Genomic DNA, 8,357 nt, shown 5'->3' with positions numbered 1-8,357 from the left:
CCACATAGAGACAAAACTGCGCTGGTTAGTGCATTTGTAATTAGGCATTGTTTCAGCCTTATTACTTCCTTGTCTGATAAGCTTGTCTATGCAGTAATAATCAGAACTTTCTCTTATTTTTCCTCAGCTCTATCTGCTTGTATTTATCACTTTCGAATGTTTGGTTGTTATTTGATTACTGATGTTAAGTGTGCAGACAACACCTTTTGTGCTAATATGTCAAAAGAACAAAGGTCTACCTAGAAACTTTTAGGTGATCATCAGCAGATATAAAAAGTCACTTTATTCCAAAACTCATAATGTTTTTCGAGAACCTATCTCTGAAGTTGGAACAAAGGTGGAACTGATGTGTTCTCTTCTCCCTTCTCCATGGAGAAAACAGCAATTTTGACATGAAAAGTGGATGTTAATCCCTTGCCAAAATTCTTTAGCAGCTTCTCATTTTATTTTCAATAAAATGTAAATTCCATATCTTGGTCCACAAGATCTGAATGCTTTGTACTCGCCTCTTTTCTTAATGTGCCATATTCTCTCTTCCTTACTATACTATAACCACACTGAACTCTCTCACTGCCCAGGTACACCAACATCATTTCAAACTCAAGATTTTTGTTCTTGTCAGTCCCACTACTTGGCATCCTTTTTCCCAGGCTCTTGAAATACTGTCTTAATGAGGCTTCAACTCAACATTTTACAACATCAGCAAATCTTCTCTGATCGGTGACTCAATCTATAACTGTCTCTCCTTTGTCCGATTTACTGTCACATCATCTCTGTTTTGGTGATGACACTAAAACTATCTCATTTATGTATTAATTCTCTTCATTGAAATAGAAGTTCTGAAAGGGCAGGGATGAGGTGTATCTTAATCATGAATGAATCCTCAGTGTTTTAAGATCACTTGACATAAAAACTGCCAGTGGAGAAATGTTTTGAATGACCAGTGCTGACACATTTGTGGTAGAAGAGACATTATAGAGGCTATTACAGAGGGCTCACTTGTGATGACAATAAAAAAGTAATTTTATATGCCTTATAAAGTTTTGTTTGTGGTATAGTTGGGTCATAGTACCACCTGCATTACAACATCTCTTGATGGTGACAGTTATCATGAGATCAATTAAATTATTGAATACTGGAACCCAGCCCTATCTCTTCCTTTTCATTTTACTCCCATGACTACAAGGGTCTATAGTCACTAAGAAGAATAAGTTCTTATAATGGTAATATATTAGAGGTGGGAAGGGGAAAAAAAATCTATGGAGAGAAAGCAGCATTACCTTGAGTGTATAGACATAAAAAGAAGAATGTTAAGACTCTCTGACCAAAGTGGATATTGTTTAGGGCAATTATAAAACATAAAATGCTTTGGCAGAAAGTTTAGAGTATTGTTAGGATATGGTTAAAGAGTAGATCATAAATCCTGGAATAACAAAAAAACTCTTGGGGACAAATTTAAGTCTTTGTACAGGGAAGTGGCCCAAAGACAGCAACATTTATGAAGTGCAACCTGTCAGTTATAAATTGGGCAAATTCCAAATGGGGAGAAAGAGGTTAGGATACGTAAGTTACACAATTACTGTTTCCATACTTTCCAAGAAGTTAATTGCTTTTACACAGATAAATCTAAACTTTAATATTGGTTTGAGGTCCTTTGCCAGAAGAACACTGACTTTTCTCTCAACTGCATACATTATTGGGATTTTGTTACTTAGAGAAAAAATAAAACAGTAGTTCTTCACAACTGTGTAGAGGGAGAACAGCTGATATGTTGGTCTGAATTGATTTTTTTTCTTCTTTTCTTTTTTCTCTTTCACATATCCTATTTCCCATTCTGTCTTTCTTTTAAAAAGACATTTTAGAGAATTTTTGATGTATGTTCCACAAGATGCTAGATACTGTGGGGATACATGAGAAGAAGAAATCTAGACTCCGTTTAAGACTTTGGAGGAGGAAGTGATGAGTGTGGGCTGATGCTGGAGAAGGAGCCACAAATGTGTGACTGACTACAGGTCTGCTTTGACTTACTCACAGGCGCATTTTACTTTTTAAGGGCAGTGCTTTCTCTCATCTTCTCCCAGTTGGAATTTAGTAACCCCAAGAAACTACACCTCAGAATAGTTTAGAAGAGAGAGGAGACAGAATTTTTCTACTCAGTTTCCTCCATCTCTCGATTCCCATTAGTCAAGAGCAATGCCCTGCTTTACTGGATGTCACTAGTCAGCACCTTGGTGGTCAATAACAAGGACAACAATCCCACACCCTCATTTTTTCATTGCGGTATGCAAGTGAATGGGGATTGGCTTGTGGGACATGAGAGGCGTCATGGTCTGGGACCTCAGCTTGACCACCAGCCAGCTTGGCAAGAGGAACGGCAAAGGCGGCAGCAGCGTGACCCATGGGAAGAAAGCATCTTTGTAAATGAAGAGGTGCCAAGGGGCTTTGAGGAGACACAGAGGATTTTTGTCTAGCTATACCGGAGTGAACAAGTAGGACACTGGGTATGTGAGTCTAGTTTGGGAGAGTGAGCTGATCTGGCGATAGGTATGTTGGAGTTATCCGCCTATAGATGCTGTTTAAAGCTTTGAGCCACCTGAGATAATTAGGAAGGTGAATGCAGCTGGAGAAGAGACCAGCAGCAGGGGCCGAGCCTGGGGCTACTTCAACCTGACACCGTCAGGAAAGAGAAAACCATAGTGGAGAGTCAGGAGTGAATAGTGACAAAAGAGAACAAAATAATAGAGTGGGATGTCCTTGAAAGCCAGTAAACAAGTTATATTAAGAGCAATCTATAAGTTTTCACTTTGACATGCACGAATAGATCATCCCTAAAGGAGGTACCTAGAAACAGAAATACTAAGTTATAGAGTATGCACCTTTCATATTTTAAGACACTCAAGTTGCCCTGAAAACCATCTGCCCCAGTGTAAACATCAGTACTCTGAGATGGTTTCCCAAGACTCAAACATTTAAACCATTTTTGACTTAGGAAAAAGTCAATTTGATGAGTGAAAAATGATATAATCCTGTTCTTTCAAATTGCATTTGTTTAATTATTACTGTCTTTGGATACTCTTTTAATATGTCAACAGTTCTAATTTTTTGAAAAACTGTCCTTTTCCAGTATCCTATTTAGTTGTTTACACCTTTCTTATTGACTTATAGATGTTCTTTATGCTATGTACTAGTCCTTTATTTTGTAATATGTATTTTATATTTATAATATCTTATAATTTTTTTCCAGTTTTTCTCCATTTGTTAATTTTGTTGGTGCTGTCTTTTGTCAATGATTATTAGTACTTTTGAGAGAGCCACAGCATTTGTTAAATTTTTTTTTAAACTAATTTTACCTTGGAAAAATTTTAATTAAAAGGCTCAATATCATAGAGACTATTTTATTAAAAGTCATGTTTCTCTTTTTAGATTTATTCTTCATCTGGAATTTGTGTTTGTGTTTGAAGTAATAAAATAAATGCATTCTATTTAAATATATTTGTCCATGTGGAGAACTAGAGCCAATAATAATTAACCATTTCAACTGCTTATTTGTCATAGAACTTCCAAACCCATTAAATTCCCACTTATGCTTGATCTTCAGAACTTTGTCTCTACTGCCTTGAAAATCCTTCTATGTTGAATGTCCCCAAGACCATCCTTAGGTTTGATGATTTGCTGGAAAGACTCAAGAGAACTCAGAAAAGCTATTTTACTCAGGTACAGTTTCCTACACCAAAGGATACAATTTAAACTCAGTCTAGCAAAAGGTGCAAAAGTCAGGGTCAATAAGAGATTAGGAACAAGCTTCCAACTGTTCTCTTTCCTGGAGTCATTGAATAGCATTTAATTTCCCAGCAACTTAGGTGACAAGGTGTATGAACTTTTGTTGAACAGCCTATTTCACAGGATTCTTGGTGTCAAGGTTTCTATTAAGCGTCAGTCAAGTAGGCATGGTTTATTGTCCAAGTGGCTGACCTTGGTTACTTAGTTTCCAGCAACTCCAGAGGTCAAACTGATAAAGTATGGTCCAAGTACCCCACCATGTCACGTTATTAGCAGAACTATTTGACATGCCCCCAAGACCTCATGTATGTACATACACTCTTAACAAAAAGGCTATTCTAAAGACTTCTCACTCAGGAACCAGCTCTTTCTTTGGAATGTGACAGTTTTGAACACTCCAAGCCTAATGGTTAATGCTTTACCTCAATTTTCAGTTTTTTTCTTTCCATTTTGAATTTTGTCTATACTTTTAAGTTTTCCTTGATTGGAAGGTTGGTCTGAAACCATTAGTGAGTAATTGCAGAAACAGAACTCTCCCTCAGTAAATTGGAAGTATTGATGTCATGTATCTAACAAACCTCATGTCATGTATCTAATGAAATAACTCATGAAAATGGATTTTTACACTTGACTATGTTGCTTTTCCCCTCTGATGACTTTCAGTTTCCCTTTATCCTTAACATGTGGAAGCTATGCTACCATGCGTTCAGGAGTGGTTTCATTTGCTTCTTGCTTTTAAAATTTGTTTTGATATTGCTTTGCATTAAATGGACTTTTGTAATGTGTGGAATCATACATTTCTATAATTGTGAGAAATTATTTCCTATTATTTCTTCAAATATTGACTTTCTTTGATTTTTCTCTATTACTTTACTCTGAAAATTTGAACTTCTGGATTTATTCTCCATGCTTCTGAACATTCTTTGACACTTTCTAGAATCAATTTATTTTTTTTCCCTTTAATTTTATTTCTACAGTTTAAAAAATGAAGCACATAGACAAATGGTTTTTCATAACAGATTACAAGTGGGTCCATTCAGACCTGCTCTCAAGGTGCTGTCAGCTTCCAAGGGGCTGCCCAGCTAGCAGCTATTATTCATGTGGCCAATGGGTTGATCTGGATGCAAAAGCGTGCAGCCCTCAGGGTGGCAAGATCCCTCTTCTCTGGTCTTCAGTTATGTTAAATGGCATCAGCGTCCATATTTACAGATGTGAGGGGTGGCAATCCTAAGCAGTTCTCCATCCGGAGCCAGCGATGGGTACCTGGACCTGGGGCCAAGGAAGAGTTTGGAGTGACTCTGCCACCGCTGTGAGCTCGTCTCCCTCCTTCCTATGGGACGAGGGGCTGTGCCCGCAGTCCGACCCTTCCAGGAGGGTTAAGCCAAGTAACTGTAGGTGTCCTTTTCATCACCCACTCGCTCCAAATATTCTTTCTCAATCAGAACGTCAATGCATTTCTTAATCACTGAGATCTGAGGCTTGAATATTGACGACAACTGAGTCGTTACTTCTCCAAGTAACTGCTGGTGTTTTACAACCTTCCTCGTTTTCATAATTCTCACAATGGCCGCCTGGATCAGCAGTTTGCGATCTTCCTCGATGTTTTTGTACATAGTTTCTTGTTCCCGCTTCTGTTCAATTTTCATTGGCAAGCTGATATTAACCCTTAATTTCTTACTTTTATAACCAAAATGTAATTTTATTAAGGTTTCTGGCTTCAATTCCACCTCATCAACATTTGCACTTTCGTCTTCCAAAACCAGTAACTTAAACTTCAATAAAATCTGTAAGACTTGTGTCACAATGTCCATTTTGATCTGAGTCCTGTCTGTCAGCTGTTGAACGGTGTAAGCATCTTCCGTGTTGTACTGGAGCAGGATGGCCATCTGGAATGTAGATGCATGCAAAGTGTATTTGTTTTTGAAGTAGTTTGTTACTAACTCTCCTTCAGACAGCTGATATGCCCATGACAATTTTCTGTCACTGTAGCAGCTGGCGTAAAATGCTGTGAAGCGCCGATAACATGGTTCCAGCTCTGATGGCAAGAGAACTGTACAAGATTCCTCAAAGGGCCACCATCCATAACTCAGAACGTGAATACTGAAATCTAAGTCCAAAGGCTCTGAATCCATCAGGTGCTTTTTGAACTGTGCATTCAAAGCTTTGCTTATACCAAAGTCTTGAAACATCCGCTGAAGTTTGGAGGTATACTCAAAACCACAAGCTTGCTTTAACTTAGAGATCATGCTTGCTTCAGCATCATCACTCGCACTGTTCTGATGGACAAGCCTTTTGGCCAGCATTTTTGTGTAGAACTTCTGAACCACATCTTTGTCGTCCATATACTTGAAGACAGTCATCACGTGGTTAAGTGTGTCTTCTAGTTCTGCTTCTTCTGGGTTCTTGGAACTCTTCTTTAACAAGGAATCACAGTATCGAGCCAGCAACTCGGGAGATTTACTGGATGACTGAGCCATTTTGGTAACTGCATTGTTGTTTATGAAGCCTCTGCAAGCCTTGTCCAGTGCAGCCACAAAGTCAGCATGGTTCTTGAATGCCGATATCACCAGGGCATTGTATTTTTTATGGATATTCAACACTATCTCTACATATATTCTGGGGTCATTTAAAGCAGCTTCTCCACACTTCTCAATTGCTGCAAGACCCTGATTATGAATGTGTGTCTCCAGGAGTTTTTTAAATTCTCCCAGGCCATTCTTGATTCTATATATGAGCTTATACATGCGACCCAAATCTTCGCTTTTGTTGGCATTCAGTAAATTCTGAAATTCTGTGAGGAAAATCTCCAAGTGTTTCTCCACGAGCGCCTGCCTGCATTTTCTGACTAACCTGCCCTTGGTGCTGTGGTGAAGGTAGGTCTGGGCTCTCCGCCGCTCCTCCAGCAGAAGAGTCTCCACCTCTTTCATATACTCAGTAACTGGGTTCTGCTGCAACAACTCAGTACTCTTTCTGGTATAAAATCTCTCTGTGTCAGCCAAAAACTGAGATTCAAAGGCTTCTTTGTACACTGTAAGCATAGGACCCTGCTCAAACTGATCATCTTCATTCACCCCCAGTTCCATATAAGACTGTATAGCACCACTTATCAGTCTTGTATTGACGGATTCACCATTTCTTTCATTTTCAATCAGTTTTAAAACGGCATTTGTTACTTGTTTATTCAATGGCCTGAAAAGACAATCTCTCCAAGTCACCATCGCGAGAGAATATATTTGACAAGCTTTGCCTCTATTTGCGATATTAAGTAATTGTTTATTGAGGCAGGCACAAATACCGTTCAGCACTTTGCTCGAAAACTGGTAATGTTCCCATTGTTGAGTGTAGAACTTCAGTACTCCTATATCCATCAAATCTTCTCCATCCTTAGGAAGATTTGTCAAGTGGTTCTTCAAAAATTCTTTAATTCGTTTGTATAATTCAAGGCTAACATTCTCATCTTCCTTCAGCTTCTGCTCCTTTTTTGATTTAGTCTGGACCTCAGGGGACATTTGTAAACAGTGGTTATAAAGAAGAGTGTAGAGTTCTATGTATCTGGATTTCACCATACTTTGTCTGGCATACACTTGTTGGATTCCCGCTCTGACGTTATCCCAGAGCTCGTCGATGCCAAGACGTTTCAGTTTCTGGCTGGGATTCTGGCTCCCGTCTGATGACATTGTAATATTATGAAGTTTTCCACAGTCTTTATTCAAGGTACAGCTAATTCTCCATTAGATGAAAATATACAGTACCACTGCAAGTTTATTCACAGCAGCTCAGAAAGGGTGTTCTTTAAATGTAGAGAATGAGATCTCACTGCAGCACAAACCTAGAAGGGAACCTGCAAGTAAAGCAAACACCAAAGTGATTCCAGCACTGAACTGAACAAACAGAAACATCTTGCTTGGAAGCAGGCTCTCTGCTTCTATTGTCTTTTGTCTTCATAAACAAATCCACTGCATTGTAAATATCAATACATGTGAGCTGCATTTCCCAGGTGCCTAAGTGGCTCTTGTGACAGATATCTCCACCTGGTCAATGCACCCAGCCCCAGTAAAATCCCCATCCTGCCAAAATCCTGTTGAGTCCCTCAGCCTCCACACTTGCCCTGCCACCAAGATCCTGCCTCATCCCCTCCTCCCTGCCTGCCCATCCACCCAACTCTAGTTATTCCCAGTAATATACTATATAAAGTCTCTGGGAATCTTGAATTAGCAATACTGAGCAATTGTTCCTGGAGGGAAAAGATGCAGATTTTACATGTGTGAACTATTTTGTTCTTTATGTAGGTTCAGTTTGTTGTTTAATCTGACTATAATGAGTTTCTTTTTTTTTTTTTTAACCAATATCCAACAGGTTGGCATTTCTGTGATCTCTATGTTCTTTTTCCACAACTGTAACTTTTTATTTTATAGCTATTTACTTTTGTGTCATGAGTGTATTTTTATTTATTTCTTTATGACTAGGAACTATATTCTAATTCCTTTTGATATTTTTATATTATCTCTATGTTATTGGATATAAATCCTTTGACTTATGAATTTTTCGCCTCAGAATTTGTAGCCTTTCTCAGGTGC

General features: G+C 38.6%; 1 pseudogene; it reads right to left on the bottom strand.

Moving 5' to 3' along the window:
* Positions 1-5,156: 5,156 nt before the first annotated feature.
* LOC136171136 (cullin-1 pseudogene) lies at positions 5,157-7,457 on the bottom strand (annotated as a pseudogene).
* Between the last annotated feature and the right edge of the window lie 900 nt (positions 7,458-8,357).

The sequence above is a fragment of the Muntiacus reevesi genome, chromosome 6, assembly GCF_963930625.1.
Source record: "Muntiacus reevesi chromosome 6, mMunRee1.1, whole genome shotgun sequence".
NCBI classification, from domain to species: Eukaryota; Metazoa; Chordata; class Mammalia; order Artiodactyla; family Cervidae; genus Muntiacus; species Muntiacus reevesi.
This window is presented reverse-complemented; position numbering and strand designations above follow the sequence as displayed.